Source organism: Oryzias latipes, chromosome 17 (genome assembly GCF_002234675.1).
Source record: "Oryzias latipes chromosome 17, ASM223467v1".
NCBI classification, from domain to species: Eukaryota; Metazoa; Chordata; class Actinopteri; order Beloniformes; family Adrianichthyidae; genus Oryzias; species Oryzias latipes.
Window position 1 is genome coordinate 7,408,359 of NC_019875.2, and position 18,578 is coordinate 7,426,936.

An 18,578-nucleotide genomic window follows, 5' to 3' on the forward strand; every position below is an offset into this window, starting at 1 on the left:
CCAAGACTGGCTATGGATACCGACTCAGAAATGGGGCCAACATCAGTCACCTCCTCTACATGGATGACATCAAGCTATATGCTAAGAGCGAGCGTGACATTGACTCCCTGATCCACACCACCAGGATCTACAGTACTGACATTGGGATGTCATTCGGGCTCGAGAAATGCAGCCGGATGGTGACAAAGAGAGGCAACGTAGTCTACACAGGAGGGGTCTCACTACCAGAAGGAACGATAGCAGACATCGAGGACAGTTACAAGTACCTTGGAATTCCACAGGCAAATGGCAACCTGGAGCAGGCAACAAGGAAAGCTGCAACAGCTAAATACCTCCAACGAGTAAGGCAAGTCCTGAGAAGCCAGCTCAATGGCAAAAATAAGACCAGGGCAATAAACAGCTACGCACTGCCAGTTATCAGATACCCTGCAGGAATAATAAAATGACCAAAGGAAGAGATACAGACCACGGATGTTAAGACATGAAAGCTCCTCACCATGCATGAAGGGTTCCATACCAAATCCAGCACCCTGAGACTGTATGCTAGCCGCAAGGAAGGAGGCCAAGGACTAGTGAGTGTAGAAGCCACTATCCAGGATGAAACATCCAAGATCCATGAGTACATCAAGCTCAAGGCCCCAACTGACAGTGTGCTCAGGGAATGTCTCAAGCAATGGAGAGCAGAGGATACAGTGCTGGAGAATAGATCCTCATGGGAGGACAAACCCCAGCATGGGATGTACCACCGGACCATAACTGAAGTGGCTGATATCAAGAAGTCCTACCAATGGCTAGAAAGGGCTGGCCTACAGGACAGCACCGAAGCGCTCATCCTGGCAGCTCAGGAACAAGCCCTGAGCACCAGAGCAATAGAGGGCTCAGATCTACCACACCAAACAAGACCCAAGGTGTAGGCTGTGCAAAGAGGCGCCTGAAACAATCCAGCACATAACTGCAGGGTGTAAGATGTTGGCAGGGAAAGCATACATGGAGCGCCACAATCAAGTGGCTAGAATAATATACAGGAACATGTGTGCAGAATATGAACTGTAAACCCCAAAGTCAAAATGGGAAACCCCTCCGAAGGTGGTAGAGAATGAGAGGGCAAAGATCCTGTGGGACTTCCAGATCCAGACTGATAGGATGGTAAAAAAGCCGTTATGGTGGATGCGGCAGTGCCAAGCGATGGGAACATCAGCAAGAAGGAACATGAGAAACTGGAGAAATAGCAAGGACTCAGATAAAAGCCTGGAAAGTGAAGGTGACAGTGGTGCCTGTGGTAATTGGAGCACTCGGGGCAGTAACCTCCAAGCTGGAGGAGTGGCTACAACAGATACCTGGAAAGACCTCAGACCTCTCAGTCCAGAAAAGCGCAGTGCTAGGAACAGCTAAGATACTGCGCAGGACCCTCAAGCTCCCATGCCTCTGGTAGAGGACCCGAGCTTGGAGGAGAAACCACCCGCGGAGGGTGAGAGGGGCGTTTTTTATATATATATTGATACATATATATAGATATATATATCTATATATATATATATTTATCAAACACAAGTCAAATTAAATTAATTAATTAGATATATTGATTATAAAAAAATCAAATAGACTTTGATTTGTTGGTTGAAATGGAGTAAGAAAAAGCAAAACAGAGCAAATACTTAATTACTTAAAAATTTGCATCAAAGGCTACCTTCACACTGCAGGGCTTAATGCTCAATTCTGATTTTTTGAAAAAATCTGATTTGTTTGCTAGACCGTTCACATTTCCAAGTAAATCCGAACTTTTGTGATCTCCAGTGTGACCGTGACACGACCCAAACGAGACCCGCATGCGCAGAAGCCAGAAGAATACAGTGAACAACAGTGAACGATGTCACTTGTTGTTTGCGGAGCAAACGTTAACAATGGATGTCAACAACAGTGTTGTCAAAAGCGGAGCTCTTTTTGTAATATTAAATTTATTTTCACGAAGGAGCAGCACAATTACAATCTTCTCATTTTAAGAAGGTAATGGAGTCGGGATTGTCTGTACCCACTGTTGTGGAAAGGAAATGTGCATGTGTTGGGGCCGCGCCCGCGTGTGTACAGATGAGAAATTCTATGAAACAGTTTGAGACTTAAGATTTAAAAAAAGGTGTCTTTAGAGAAGGAAAGTATCAGTGGTTCCCAACCTTTTTCAGGCCACGGACCAGTATAATGGCAGATAATATTTTCACAGATCGGTCTGTACAGGGCTAAATTGGGGGTCTCATTTTTTTTGTTGGCTTCCAGTTTCCCCTAACTTTTGAAGTTTATTTGTTCACTAGATTTTATGTAGGAACCATTAAAATGTGATATAGATTTTCCCTTGGTCCATAACTGTCAAAGTAAAAGCTAAAAAATCTTCGCCCTTATCTCCAACTTTTAAGGTGCAACAGATAAGTCAGTCAGTCAGTCAGTCAGTCAGTCAGTCAGTCAGTCAGTCAGTCAGTCAGTCAAGCAATCAATCAAATTCAAAATAAAATGGAAATACTGACTGGAAATGAATTATGAGACACTTTTCGCACGGTGGATGTGAAAACGAAAATGCAATCCCCTCTTTGCATTTTTGCTTTAATTATGTCACAGAATAAGCGGTGTTGAAGAAGAAAATGAAAAAGCATTTTGGAGGATTCATTTTTAATTTTAATTTTGAGTCATTTGATGCTGTTACATTGTGAAATTGAAAAAGCATTTCTGTTAATCCATTCTAATTGTCAAATTAGACATTTCCAAAGGAATTTTGCTACAGAAAAACTTTTTGAAAATATTAATGCCAAATACCATTTTCATTATCATTTCAATTAAGTGACAGAATTTTGAAGAACAAAATCAAAATGCATTTTGGCCGATTGCTCTTTCTTTTTGATTTTGAGTCAAAAAATGCGGCTTCATTTTGAAAATGAAAAAGCATTTCTGTTTTTGACTTTTATTTTTTAATAATGCTACAGAAATGCTTCCATAAACTTTATCAGTTGCATCCTCGTAACATTAGAAAGCCGTTGTTGAATATTATTATTATTATTATCATGGTCTGTCACGGTAAATCAATTTTTAGAGTAAAGAAGCCTGGTTTTGTCTGTTAAATGCAGATTTCTGTCATGGTGCCTCTGGCAGCTTACTCTTCCCCTCCCCTCTATGCTCTGCTCTGCTGATTGGACACTCACCTCATCCTGCTCCAGCCTTCTTAAGGAGATCCAGCCCCAGCATTCATTGCCAGTTCGTTGCTCCTAACTGTGCTTATGTCTAGTCGCCAAGTTAAGCCTTGTATTCAAGTTACCTTGTACTTACCTCGCCTTTTCGCTCCACTCTCAGATTTTGTCATCACAAGTATCCACCTGGTTCATCATCTCCACGAGCTGCTTGATCCAACCTGTTCCAGTCACGCCACGTTCCTGTCTCGCTCGCTCTTGTCAAGCCACGACTCCCGCCAAGGACCACGTATGTCCAGAAAACCTTTCGCCACGCTTCGGATCCAACTGCTACGTCATTCAGTATCGGCAAGACTACTAACTTCATCTAATCATCCTACGAACATTCACCACGCTACCTTCTGGAAAAGTAATAAATCTGTTAAGATACTACTCAGTCTGAGTTTTCTTCCAGGGTTCCAGCATCTGGGTCATGAATATCATGACAATTTCTTTAATTTGGAAGTCAAAGGCTCTTGTGTTTCCTGTTTGCAAGAATGTTAAAAATACTTTCGTTTTTTGTTGACTATGCTAGTTTGGCGATTTCAATTTAGATGTCGGCGAGGCCTGCTTTAACCCTTGTGCTATCCTAGGCACTTTACCATTGGGAGTTGGGTCATCTAGACCCACTAGACAGTGCGCTGAACCTTTTTTCTTCAGTGATTTGTGATCTTCACTGGTGTCCATGGATTACATGAAATCTTCCCACCTTTATCCACCTTTGTCATGGTAGGAATAACACGGCAATGCAAGGGTGGGGTCATCTAAGATAGCACAAGGGTTAAGAACATATCGGATGGATTTTCAACACGTGACCGAGCTACTTGACATGCATCAAGAACGAGTCGGTGGTGATGGGATGATCTAATGGTTTTCTAAATAGATATATTCCTTCAGAATCAGATTATAACGAATATTAGAAAAATTAGAAAAAGTGTTGGTCGTGTTTTATTTTTTTCTGCGGCCCGGTACCCACTGTTCCATGGACCAGTAGCAGTCTGCGGCCCAGGGGTTGGGGACCACTGAAGTAAAGAGTAAATGCAGGAAGTTAACCCACTAACAGATCTCATCTTCATCATCAACCCCCAAACAGCCCTTGTGTTCTCGTCACTTAAAGAAAGAGAAATCCCCCCTCATTGTTTCTGCAGCCCACAAATTTATTTGAGACAAAAACTGAGCAGAAGTAACATTTATCTTTTTTTTTTAAAGCCAGTACCACCTTACCATTATTAAAGTGCAGGGATCAGTTTGAAGCAGCTCTCACCTGTCATGTCCTTCGGAGGTTTTAGGGTGATTGTTGCTACATTCTTGGGGCAGATGGGGCATGTAAACACTCCTGTGTGCTCACTAGAAGCCCCAGGGTCTCCTCCAAGCCTGTATCTCTATCAAATGATTGAATCAATTCCACACCTCAGTAACTTTCTTCCCTGGGGCACCGAGTTGCAATGGGCTCTGTTCCGCTGTGTGTCCACACCTCTCACCTTATCTCTTGAAGCTATCTTTAGGCAGCCGGTGGTCTCTGTCTCTGTCTTCATTATCCCCTGAGTTCAACGTCAGCGTACCCAGTCTAGCTTCTTTTAGTTTTCTTTTGAGAATGGGGTCGCTTTTATTTTTCTACTTTAAGTCCGACTCCGATCACCTTTTAATTGATTGTAAAAGCATTCATAGTGTTCTTTATTTTAAAATGATGATTATGCTGTTTTTAGCCTAAATTTAAAAAACCTAGATGTAGATTCTGCAAAGCAACAGGTCATCAGAAATTCACCTCTGATTTGTGACTGTTGGTGCAAGCAATCCCACCCCCCCTTCCCCTCACCATTGCAGAGAACATTTTGTTTACACTCTCTCCCACTAGCTTACCATTAGCACCTCACAAACCCACCTAACATTACCTGTGCAACAAAAATGGCAAGCAGTATTGGAGCTATCCAGCCATACAGTTTGGAGACAGATGCCAGCTCAGACGAGAGAGAAAAACACGTACATGGATCTATTTATCTGCAAGTGGTCTTAGGTGACAAGCCCAGTGTAGCGTCTATATCACAAATAGGCTCTGTTTTAAATGGCATTTTTGATACTGAGCTACATTTGTCTTTCTTTATGTCCCCCATCATGAGAAAATTGCCATAAGAACTTGTTGAAAACATCCGAAAACAGTCACAGACTGGAGTACAAGTCACGCCGGACTTTAGGTTGCAGGAGCCAAAATATGCATAATAATGAAGAAAAAATGATTTAAAGTCACTCCAGAGGTAATTTGCACTTTTGAGTATGTCTCCATGACATCCTTCAGTTTTTTTTCTTCTTACGGTGATCTTTGATCCTGTAGGCGCTGCTTCTAAATGACAGCCCCTTTAGCTGTTCCTCCGTGTCTCTGTAAGCCAGTGTAATGACTTCCTGTCACGCATTAATCCAATGAAGGCAGAAATAAGATCAAGAATAGAATAAGAAAAATATCATAAAGTCTAGGAGGAGAACAATCAGTCAGATTCCATGTATGTTTTGGACAGCACTTCTTCTGCATTGCATTGTTACTAGAAGCAAGTACTACTACACACACTCACATTGCCCTCTAGCAGTTGTTAGTGGGAAACAGCTTCTAAAGGGCAAGCGGTTGTTAGTGGGAACGCAACAATATATAAGCTGTTTAGCTTTAAAAATAATCACGAATGAGTTGGTCCTGACTATAAGTTGCACCCATGGCCAAACAATGAAAATAAAATGCGACTTATACTGCGAAAATACGGTAATACCTGTTTTATATCACCATAATCTATTTCCTTTATTTTACTTTTCATTTTATTTCAAAATGACTGTAGTTTGAAATGTAGATCAAATTTGAACTCAAAAGTCTTACAACACCATCCAAAAAGTAACATTCTTGAACATGCGCTTAGCATGCTCTAGGTGTTTGCACTGGTCTGCTGTTAACAAGCCCATTTCACCACTGACAATTGGAAGATGCTTGGAATTGTCAAAGCGAGCAAATCTTATGAATCTTACTCCAGATTTTTTCTTTCACAGCTGTATTGCAATATATGAAAGACTTGGTGTCACATAAATCCATCCGGGCACAAACTGCAATGATTAATTTCCCCTTCATGATATGATTATTTTGAAAATTATCTTTTAACAAAATTTCTTTTATCAAGATATCCTCAATGATTTATGTTTTTTTTAATTTAAAATTTAAGGACTCCTTTTAAAGATATTGTCCTCTGGTTTTGGACTAAAGAGAACAGCAATGAACTCCAATATCTGCAGATGCAGTGGAGAACAACTGACCAAATTAAAACCACAAGAAATTATAAAAATGAAGGATGGGAACAAATACTTTTTAATAACCTGGGAAATGTAACTTGAGCATCTCATTACTTAGGTGGAGTAAGTCTATATTCTTTTGGTGATGCCTGTTAAACACCATCAAGACTCATGAATTAGCAAAAGTAAATGTGATCATTTCATCTTGCCACTCCAAATATCAGTAGCTGGCGTTTGTGTAGAGAGCACTGTATTATTCATAGCATTTATTGACATTTTAATATTTTTTTCTGTCTTTATTTTTTGGTCTGGTCTTATCTCGTCAATAAGGGAAAATTGGAACCTATTAAAATATTAAAACAGTCAGAAAAACCTCTATCTTCGCTTCTAGGAATCTGACTTTCTTAGCTACAATTATTCTGTCATCCATCTCACCTATCTCCCCTCAGAGCCTCTGAATCACAACACAGGATCTCTTTAAAATGGCACACCAGCCATCACCAATCCTGGGAGATTTGCATTTTAGATTTTTACTCAAGAAGGTGTTGGAAAAGGTCTAAATATTAAATATCTAGACGTTCAAACGTGATCCTCGTTGATTGCATGTCATGTCAACTGCAAGCTCTCTTTAATTACTTATTTAAAGAGCTGCGGGTGACTCGCTCTCACTAATGCAGACAGCCAGGATGGTGTGTGCGTTTTAACAAATGTGTTATTGGGTATGAGGAGTCAAATGACTCCAATCTTTTCTTAAAGCTCATGTTTCCACTAAGCGGTGCCGTTCAGTTGGAGTCACATCTGTAAGGTTTATCCACATTGTTTTGGACAGATCTGATTGCGTTTTTTTTTTCTTCTGGTTAAAGGCCCGTACACACCGGGACGAATATTCGCCAGGCGTTATTCGCCAGCGTTTTTCGCCATGTTTTTTGTGTTCACACCCAGGCGATTTTCGCTGACGATGAGCCGAGCGAAAATGCAATTTCCTTCCCTGACATTAGATGGCGCTTAATGTAAACAGAAATACTCCTGTACACAAGGTGGCGCTGCGCGACTTTACGCTTCTTAAAGTCGCTTTTCACTCAGAAGAAGAGAGCAAGTATTTACGCGCTTGTCAGAATCATACAAAGAAAACATGAATATTTCAGGGAATTGGTTCGGGGATATTTTAGAATGTCCGTCATTATTTCTTCGCTGCAGTGTAGACGCTACTTGACGTCTATCTTCTTCGCTGGTAAGTGTGCTCAGCAAGGCAGTTTTGTGTTTGAGCGCCCCCAAGTTGTGTTTTACTGTAACTTCAGAAGCTCCAGACACGTGTGCAAAAGCGCCATTCTCATTGGTCGATTAGATTTCGACGCGACGCGTCAAAAAAAAAAACGAACCCGAGGCGTTTTTTTTTTTTGACGCTTTGATGCGTGGCGTTTTTTCGCGTTGGTGTGCACACTCTCATTGGTGCCCTTTGTTTAGTCACGAAGCGTTAAACGTCGGCGAAAATCGCGCGCGAAATTCGTCCCAGTGTGTACGGGCCTTTAGTCTTACAAGCAATGTTTGCACAAAAAAAGCACATTTCTTCCTGTTGTTTAGTACACTTGCGATGGTAAGGATGATGTATGGAGGTTTTTTTGAGTCATAATTTAAAGTAATATGCATTTCTCAATTTAGATTTGAAATTGCTATTTTATCATTCAATTTAAAAATACATTTTGCAATGGGAAAATGAAAATGAAAATTTACAATTAAATCTTACAAATTAAAAAATAAAATTTTGAAGAAAAGCAAAATCAATTGCATTTTAAATTGTCATGGATTTTGGTTCCATAGTTCAAATCAATATGCATTTTGCAATTTACAATTCATTGTTGAATTTGACCAAATGCAGTTTGCAGTTCACAATTCAACACTAAAAAAAAGATATTTTACAGTTATTCTCAGTCACTTTAGTACAATTCTCAGATCAGAATGAAATTCCCAAAACTATTTGTTCAATCTTTACATCATGATGTCACTTGTGCACATCATATAAGCAGTTATCATTTCTTTGAACAAGTTGCAATTGCTTTGGTACATCCATGCAAATGATTATGTACAATTCTCTGCTCTTTGCTACATTATCAATTGTTTGTGTCATGTTCTATAGTTCACTGTGCAATAGTCTTACTCCTCAAAACACCTAGTCATTAGTTCATCGTATAAGTCATTAACTGCAAAATGGTTGACCAAGTTGTCATAATGTGACAAACATATTTCGCTGCATTGCAAGAGAGGATATTCGCTGTGATGTGGATGAGAATTTGTGTCCTAACATACAGGAAGGACAAGAGGTGTAGGAAGACCACACCAATTCCTACTGCACTGCCTGTACTGTTGGACAGAATATTGTCCTATCTTTTTTTCCCCTTTGTGTTACTGTTTGCACTGTCCAACAGTACAGGCAGTGCAGTAGGAATTGGTGTGGTCTTCCTACACCTCTTGTCCTTCCTGTATGTTAGGACACAAATTCTCATCCACATCACAGCGAATATCCTCTCTTGCAATGCAGCGAAATATGTTTGTCACATTATGACAACTTGGTCAACCATTTTGCAGTTAATGACTTATACGATGAACTAATGACTAGGTGTTTTGAGGAGTAAGACTATTGCACAGTGAACTATATAATACATTTTGATCCACATGACAGAAACAATTGATAATGTAACAAAAAGCAGAGAATTGTACATAATCATTTGCATGGATGTACCAAAGCAATTGCAACTTGTTCAAAGAAGTGAGAAACTGCTTATATGATGTGCACAAGTGACATCATGATGTGAAGATTGAACAAATAGTTTGGGGAATTTCATTCTGATCTGAGAATTGTACTAAAGCGACTGAGAAAAACTGTAGTATGACATGGTCTGTCAACAAATTACAATAGGAACAATAAAAGTGTAAATGTGAATCTTGTCCAGTCTCTTCTAATCAAACAAAAAGGTGTAACTTACATTTTACAATAATTGTCATCAAAACTTTAGCCATAGTTTACATCAGAACCTCCCTCTAAAGTACACAGTTATATTGACAACATGACTAAGTAATTTGACTGTCTTGTTCGTTGACAATGACACAAGGACTTGACATTCTGATGGCACTGACATGTTCAATGACATAAAGACTTAGTTTTGAGAAATGAACTAAAGATTTTGAGCAAGTTACAGGCTTTTGCAAGAAATCCACAGTGTTTTGCTGTTTGTACAAATTGTTTTGAGAAATGCACACACGTATTTGCAAACTTCAATTCTGATCTGAAAATTGTACTAAATTGACTGAGAAAAACTGTAATACATGGTTTGTGCATTTATTTTAAAGGAACTTATAGTCTATTGCAATGTGATTTGCCATGGCGTTTTTATGTCAAAATACAAATCACATTGCAAAACAGCGCACCCCCTGGTGTAATGCATTTTTATTTGCATTCACTTTTTATTTGTCTCAATAAAGCGTGAATGCCCACCACCCACCACCTGCCTCAATCTAAATACCGCCTCAAGTTCCGTTGGTTGACCAATTTAAAATGTTAAAGACACTCAACTAACCAATGGAATTATTTTGTGTTGGAGGTTAGAGAAGAGAATGCTAATCTGCTAATGATGTTTATGAGAAGAAGTGAATTTGTGGCAGCTGTGATATGGTTATTTTCGGCGCACAGTTTTAGAGCTACTGTGTCCTTCAAGACAGTGGTCCCCAACCCCAAGGCTGCAGACAAGTGCCGGTCCGTGGGTCAACTACATATGCTAACTTAGATTCTGTCACAAGAAAAGGCAGATGGCTGGTTACAACTGCAGCAGGTTTATTAGCTCAGCTTAAAGCCTACAAAGCTAAATCAAGGTCAGGCAGGGAGGGATCAATAACAGGCAAGGGTAATCAAAATCCAGGTGAGAGTCGGGGCAGGCAGCAGGCAAATGGAGACAGAAACTGGGTGGGGAAATAGAAGATCAGATCCAGCTACAGCGCTCAATAATGAAAGCAGAGTGGCACAAACAATACTTCACACTGAGCTTTACTCAGTCCAGTGTTTAAGTATGTTTGAGTGAATGAGAGTCAGATATGCAGCATCCAGGAAGTGTGCGCTCGGGTTGCTGGGAGATGTAGTGTGGTTTGAATGCTGGAGATGGTTCCCGCTGGTGACCAGAGGGGGAGACAGAGCTCTGACTTCTGACAGTTTATTTCTGTATAGTTTTTTTTAACGTCAATTCCCAGTAAGTTTTATTTTGAAAAACTGTCAGATACTATTGACCACATCCGGCTGTGACTCAATCCTGATGCATGTCAAGTCATTTGCCTTGGTCACGTGACATAAACCGGCTGCCTGGACTGCTAAGTTAAAAGCGCAAAGCTAGTAAGAAACAAACAATAAAACATTTGGAAAATTCCTTTGAATAGAGTCAGTGAGGAAACCAAAGGAGAGCCTTTGACTTCAAAGAAAAATAATGCTGCTATTTACAGACAAAACCAGAAGTCTTCTTTGACAGATAGGTTTATTAAGACAGTTGTTTCCACGTACCAGAAGCCGCTCTGCCTAATATGCGGCTACAGACTCTTGAATGTTTCACATAATCAGATAATAAATTTGAAGACACGTTTATAATATATTTAGAAAAATACCAGTTTTACCGGTTGTGTATTTTTTTTTGCTTTATTTATCCATCACACCTAAAAAGTCGGACACGGCTAAAGTTAGCGCCCGGTTGTTAGCATCCACTCTGACGTTAAAGGGAAAATCTTCATCACAAAGTCTAATGGTGTATTCAGAATGGAAAAATCCTTTGTTCCAGACCGGGTCCGCTTAATTTGTTCCAGATCCAATTCTGAACCTTGCGTTTGGTCTGTATTCAGACTGGCATCAAGCGGAGCATTTTGTTATGGACCAAAGCTTGTATAAACAAAATCACATAACCAAAGATCTCTTCAGTCATTGGCCAGGAAACGAGGATGGGTCAAGAAGAGAAAGACGGATGTTTTGCGCTTGACAATCCTTATTGGGACAGTCAATTTATTAAAGCTTTATATGTAGTTTGATAAAAGTACCCCCCCCCCCCGGTATTTGCTGGGGTTAGGGACCAGAGAATCCCTCAAATACAGAGAATCCATGATCCAAAAATCCATCAAAGTTCTTCACCATTATCCACCTTTGTCACGGTAGGAATGACACGTCAATGTTAAGTACGCCTTGTGGTCGGGAAAATATGGTAAGTCTGAGAGGGCATCTTCATCCAGAAGACGCCGGTTTTATCCTATTAAACACCTGCTCCGGATCATAATTATTCCCTCTGAACATCTTCCTCATATTTTGCTTCTGAGTCAGTTGATGCGATTTTTCCATGTAGTGGCACAAATTGGAGGAGATGGATACATGAGCAGACTGTGTAAGGATTACATATCCTTATACAGTCTGCTTAAAAAGGCACCCTTATGACCTGATGCATAGGAGACAAGAAAAATGTTTGGTTTCTACAACAGAAGCTGAGAGGAGAGCAGTTCCTCCATTCTTTGCATATATTTACACTCTGTCCTCAAGATTTCCAGAAGGAAGTGCAGGCAGGATTTAGCGGTTTTAGGCAGGCGGTGGGCCCTGTCCTGATGAGAGTCTCAAAGTCTGCATTTCAATTTTAATTTTGATTCAGATGAAGCGCAATACTATACAAATGAAAATGCATTACACCAGGGGGCGTTTTTTTGCAATGTCATTTAAATTTTTGACACTATGGCAAATTGAAATGCAATAGATTTTAGATTAATTGAACTTAAAGCAAACCATGTATCGAAATGTCTTTTTATTGTAGTGAAATGTAAATTGACTAATTTAATTGAATAATAATAATTGAATTCAACAATAAGTCATAAATGTCAAAATGTATATTATTTTGAATTAATGTACACAAACCCATGACAATTTAAAATGCAATTGATTTTGTTTTTATTTAAAAATGCATTTGTAACATTGAATTTTAACTTTTGACATTGAATATTAAATTGCATTTCTTTATATTACAAGCCTGAATTGTATATCGAAAAGCCAATTCAATTGTCAATTCAGAAAGAAATATTACTTTAAATTATGATTCCCATTATCAAAACTTCCATAATAATGACTCCTTGAAATTAAATTGTTTCTAGCCTCTCAGTTTGAAGGATTACCTATTTTCCTGGAGACATAGCCGTCAATTCTCCTGTTCTGTGTCAACATCGCATCCATCCTCCTGCAGAGCATTTAACTGTGTTCTTTGCTCTTTATTTCACAAACCACTTAAAGCGTCATGCTGTTTGAAACTTCTGAACTATTCTCTTTTACATATACCATGCTGACTGTTTATGCAGGTATCACAATGCTAAATTTTGCACTAAATTCTACTCGCTACTATTTTAACAAAGAAACATGGAAAACCCACACAGAAAAAATTCGTCATAGATCACACATGTCTGAAAAATTAACATTGTTTGGGTTTTCTCCGGCTTCCTCCCACCGTCCAAAAACTTTGCTTCATAGGGTAACCCTTGTGCTATCCTAGGCACTTAACCATTGAGAGTTGGGTCATCTAGACCCACTAGACAGTGCTCTGAACCTTTTTTCTTCAATGATTTGTGATCTTCACTGGTTTCCATGGATTACATGAAATCTTTCCACCTTTATCCACCTTTGTCATGGTAGAAATAACACGTCAATGTAAGGGTGGGGTCATCTAAGATAGCACAAGGGTTAATTGGTTAATCTAAATTGTCCCTAGGTGTAAATGTGAGAGTGCATGGGTGTGTGATTGTGGACACTCTACCAATGCAACAGACTGGCGACATGTCCAGGATGTCCCCTGCCTTCGCCTGCAATAGGCAGCCTCGTGACCCCGAAAGGGAACAAATAGATTTGAAGATGAATGAATGAATAAAGGAAATTTAAAAAAGTATATTTTTATCTATTTTTTTAAGGTTTATTGCCTCCCCTGACTGAACGTCACTGCTACAATGTCTTCTCATCCTCAGCCACTGCCAGAATCCAAGTGTCCTCTGCCGCCGTGTGCCTCCGTCCCATTCATCCCAACCATAAAATATTTGACTTTATCCCTAAGTCCTTTCTGAATTCTCCGTTTGACAAACACTGCACAATCAGTCCAAATGTAAAACCTCCCTAAAAATGCACACAGGTCTGTCACTGCCAAACACTGGCTGGCCTCCTATCTGGTGCCTAAATTTCGTATATCTTCACCCCAAACTCAACATGCCAATACAAAAGAAAGAAAAAAAATAGATCTAACTTTAGATTAGCAGTAATGGTTTCTGAAGCAACCTGCCTATTCCAATAGGGCCTTGTATCATGCAGACACACTGGGACTTTTCAATTCCCAGGATCAAAGGTGTGTGTATTATCAGGAGATTGATTCCCTGGTCTCAAATGAAAGAATGAAAAGTGAAGCTTAACTCGCCTTCTTTCTCTGGGAGCAGCTCATTCTCCATTCAGGACCATGAGGGGAGGAGGAGCGCGTCATTTTAAACCAGATAACTGCTCATGGGATGGACATTTGTGTATTGCCTGTTGGTGGTGGGCATTTACAAAACAGTAAAAATGGAATTCCTGTAGATGATAAGAAGGCAGGAATGAGTTTGTTAGAACATCCATAAAGATTTGTTCTCAGCAGAATAAGACTCAAAGACTCCACCTGACGACCACATTTTAATCCTATTAAACATACATTTATTCCTAAAACCCCCTTTTGTAAAACATCTTCTTAACTGGTTGCATTATTACATTATTATTATGGTCTGTTGAAACAACTGTCACAATAAATTCATATTTGGAGTGCAGCTTTCTTTTATTTTGAAGTCAAAGGCTCTTCTTCTGTTTCCTCACTGGCGCTTTTCTGCATTAAAAACGTTCTAAATATGTTTGTTTTTTGTTAACTTTGCCAGCTTGGGGGCTTCAGTTTAGCAGTCAGTGCAGTTGCTTTAAGAAGGTGGGGGATCTATTTTTGACACGTGGTCCAGCAACTTGACATGCATCAAGACTGAGTCAGATTTGGTTGGGAGAATCCAGCAGTTTTCCAAAATAAAACTCCCTGTAGGATCAGATTCTAAATAAAAATTAAAAAATTTAGGTTATGCTTTTTTTCTGCAGCTTGGTACCAACTGTCCCATGGATTGGTACAAGTCTATCGCCTGGGGGTTGTGGATTGCTGCTTTTAATACATTTTTAACCAATGTACTAAATGTGAATCAATTTCACCAAGAATGATTGACCAAAAAGAAGAAAAACATTTTTAAAGTGAAATTAGATCACCAGCAGCCAGCCCCCTGGAAAAGAAAAGATCCTGTTTTAAAGAAGGGCAGCACTGAGTGTGAGATGTTTGTACTGATATTTGTTTTTTTGGTAGGTTGTGTGTAATAACACCCACTTTACTCTCATTCCACCCTCTTGCCCTGTGATTGGCTGCCTTGAATGAGACACAAGTCTCCACCATTGGCCAGAGCACAGGAGTTGGCCGTTTGTTGCTGTTGCTAGGATGCTGTTGCTAGGTTCCAGCGGTTGCTTGGTGATGTCTGATACATTATGAATGATTGGTTTCCTCATGGTGGAGCGAGTTTGAAAGGCTGATGATTGGAGCTTCCATCACTGTTGTTACTTTGTCTTCCTCTGCTCTCGTCCTCCTCTGTCCTTCACTCCTTCATTCTGTTATTACATGAAGATGTTTAGCTAAGAGGGATTTTAAATCCTAAAATGATGGATTTCAGTTTGATTAAATTTTAAAAAACAACATGAACAATCTCGCTATAAAATATAATTTTAAATATTCTTCTGTTTGGTTGATTCTGTGCAACAATAGGCCGATCCAACTTTTTCTACTTTGGAACAAGGACTTCTTCTGCTAATCCATAAATCTGCAGCGGGTTTAAAGACTCTGGATTTGCTCAGAGGCAGTTCTTCTTCACCACTTTTGCCTCCCATTTGGCAGAATAGTTTTAATAGCTGCCATTGCCAATAGGATTAAGGATTCTTATTGAGATTATGTTGGTAAATTTAAACTCTTTTGGCAGTCCTAACAAAAAAGCGTGACACACGCAAAAAAAATTGTGTTTTTGAAATATTCAGATAATCTCTCGTGTCATTGCACCAAGATGTCTACACAACCCCAATTAAAATCTCCTATTTTAATTTGACTGCATTGTTAAATATCAACCTTAATGAGAGGAAACAGGAGATGGAAGCAGATCACTTAGCAGAAAATTTGCTTTTATGAGCAACATGAATGTTGCAGCAGCACATACAGTATAATTGTAAGACTAATTATTTTACAATCTGAGGGACAAGCTGATCTGGTGTAAAAGGGTTTATTCAGTTGGTTCTGTGGTTTAATTGGGTGAGGGATAAAAAAATGTACCAAAGCCAAACATATGAAAGCATAAAGTATGCATTCATGCATACAATAGTTTATTACGTGTGGGTAATTTTGTCCAAAAACAACAATCTAAAAACTTTAAAATCTGCAAAAAGCAGTGGAGGATTAGAATTACCTAATAGCTGTTTGACCACCGTGTGAGTAATCAGGAGATGTCCCCTCAGTGCCCTACCCGCCAATTTTAACTGCACCCCCCTTAGTACACACACCCCTTCCCCCTCAAAATATACACTCTAACACATAACACACACACATGCACACACACACCCCCACAAACACACATGCACGCACACACACATTTTGCAAGGGAGGTGGGACCTAGGACCATCTGTCCCCTACCCCTTCTCTGGTGGGGGGTACGGGTCCCTTGGCGGCGGCTGCCGTGTCCCCTGGGTGCCGGTCTCCTGGGCCCGGCGGTGCTCTCTCCGCTCGGTGGGGGGGTTCCCATTACACCTGAGCCGGGGGTGTCCGTGTCCCTGGGGGTGGGTTCTGGTCCTTGCCCCTGGGCGCTGGGCCCCGCCAAACTTCCAACAGTGGCCGAGCCTGGTCGGGCCATGTTTACAACACCCCTTGTGGGCCCCCCCTTTTCCCCGGGGTGCTCCCCTCCGGGGTGGGTGTGGCTGGCCCCTGCCTTGCTCCTCCCTGGACCAACCGTGGGCCGGGTGGGTGGCTGCCTGGAGCGCGGAGTGGGTCTCCCTTGGGGGGTCCTGACTCGTACCTGGGGTTGGGGCGGGGGGATGCCCGGAACTCCTGGGTGGTGATGGGGTGCTCGTCTGGGGCTGTGGGTGCCCTTCTCGGGTGGGGCCCTGCGTTGGGCTCTTCCGGTGCGGCGGGGGGGCTGTTCTCCTGGTTGGGCTTGGGCGCCGCTCTCTTTCCCCCGTGCTTCCCTGCTCTCTGGCTCTGGGGGCCTCGCGGCGGTCCTGCTGGTCCTGGCCTGGGTGGCGGATTTGGTCGGCCGGGGGGCGGTTGTCCCCTGCCTGCTGCCGTGTGGCGTTGGGGGGTTCCGGCTGCCGCTGCTGCTGCGGCGGGGGTCTGGGTGTGGGGGTGGCTGGGCGCTCCTCCTCCTTCTTTTCACATTCCACCATCCATTTTAGAAGAACATAGACACTCACCTGAGCACAGGTGTTAGCTCACCTTTGCACTAATAGTTTGCATGATTGAATGACTGAAAGATTTCACACTAGTTGGTTTAAAGGCATAAGTATGCGTGTGAACACTATCTGTTTTGTGTACATGTTGACATGTGGACATTTTTGCAGCTAGCAGGTGTGTTGGTGACAATTCTGTGTGTGTGAGGACGGGCCCCGCCCATTTTGTACTACATTTGAGCCTTGCCGTAATGATGAACAACCAGTAAGCTTGTCTGCTCTATGCTGCTTCATGGTCTTATCCCCCCCCCCTCCCACTATCACCCCCCCCTCTCTAGCGTCCCTCTCTCTTCTTCCATCCTTTCCTTTTCCGTCCGGTCCAACACCAAAGATTTTCAAACATGATTGAAATTAATAACGTTTGGCTTCAATTACAAAAGGGGTTTATTCAGACATACCTTTGGTTTGTCTGAAGATTAATAACCCCTCTTGTTAAAGTAAAATATGTCCAACACAAGAGGCCCTCAGCTCTCATCTGTCTGCCCAGCTGTTGGACAGGACAAGTTTAAAAAAAAAATCAAAAAAAAAAACAACGATCAGGCAAGAAAAAAGTTTTGTTATATATTTGTTTAGTCCTCTGATTATTTATTCCTTAGTGTCTGCACTGTATCATGAGATGTTTTAGAACTTTTTTGTGATTTATGGTTTTTCAGATTGGCTGTCTGGACTTAAAGTACAGCATCTACATTCCCCTGGCCTTTTTACTCTTAGAAAAAGAGCTAAAATTGTGCACTTTGGTCTATTTTCAGGTATATTTCTTGGTTTTGGCCATGTCATCTTTTTTTTAAATGAACTTTTAACTTTGTAGCTCCAGTCTAAGTATATTCTGTCTGTATTTAATTGAGTGTATGTGTGTGATATTGATTTCACTGCATGCCTCCCACTGTCAAAGGGAGTTCATACCAGAAAAAAAAGTAATTTTTCTTTGATTCGATTTGATTTTATTCTTTTTGTCACCCTCTTGTAGCTCCCAGATGCCTCAGTCACAACTGGCCTAATGTGTGGATATGGGCTGTCTGTGGGGAAAAAATGATCAAACCTGTACAGGACACACTGGTCGTCTGCACAAAATATAAAGCTTGTAGACGATTCAGTGAACCCATAGAGCCCAAATGTTCATGCACATCTTTTCTACAGACATGTCTTGCACACTGAAAATTAACAGCAGACCACTGAACATTGTGTGCGTTTTATTCACGGGTTCTCATAAATACAGCAGCGTATGAATAAAAAAAAGAACTCTCAACACTCCTTTATCTTTTCCCTCTCATTCGCTGCCCTGCTGTTCACTAACGGTACTATGAGATATGTAAGAAACCCACAATACAATTTAACAGTTCTAAAATTAAACAATTATAAATAACTATAAAATAACTAAACAAGGACGATGGATTATTTTCAGTGTCCTTACACATGATGCAGTCAACAGGCTGTAGCAAACACATATACAACACATGAGAGTAAGTAAGGGTGAAGAAGGTCAGACGCAGGCACGTTTTCCACATTTTTTTTATAAGTGATGTGGTCACTGTGCGCTCTTTGCA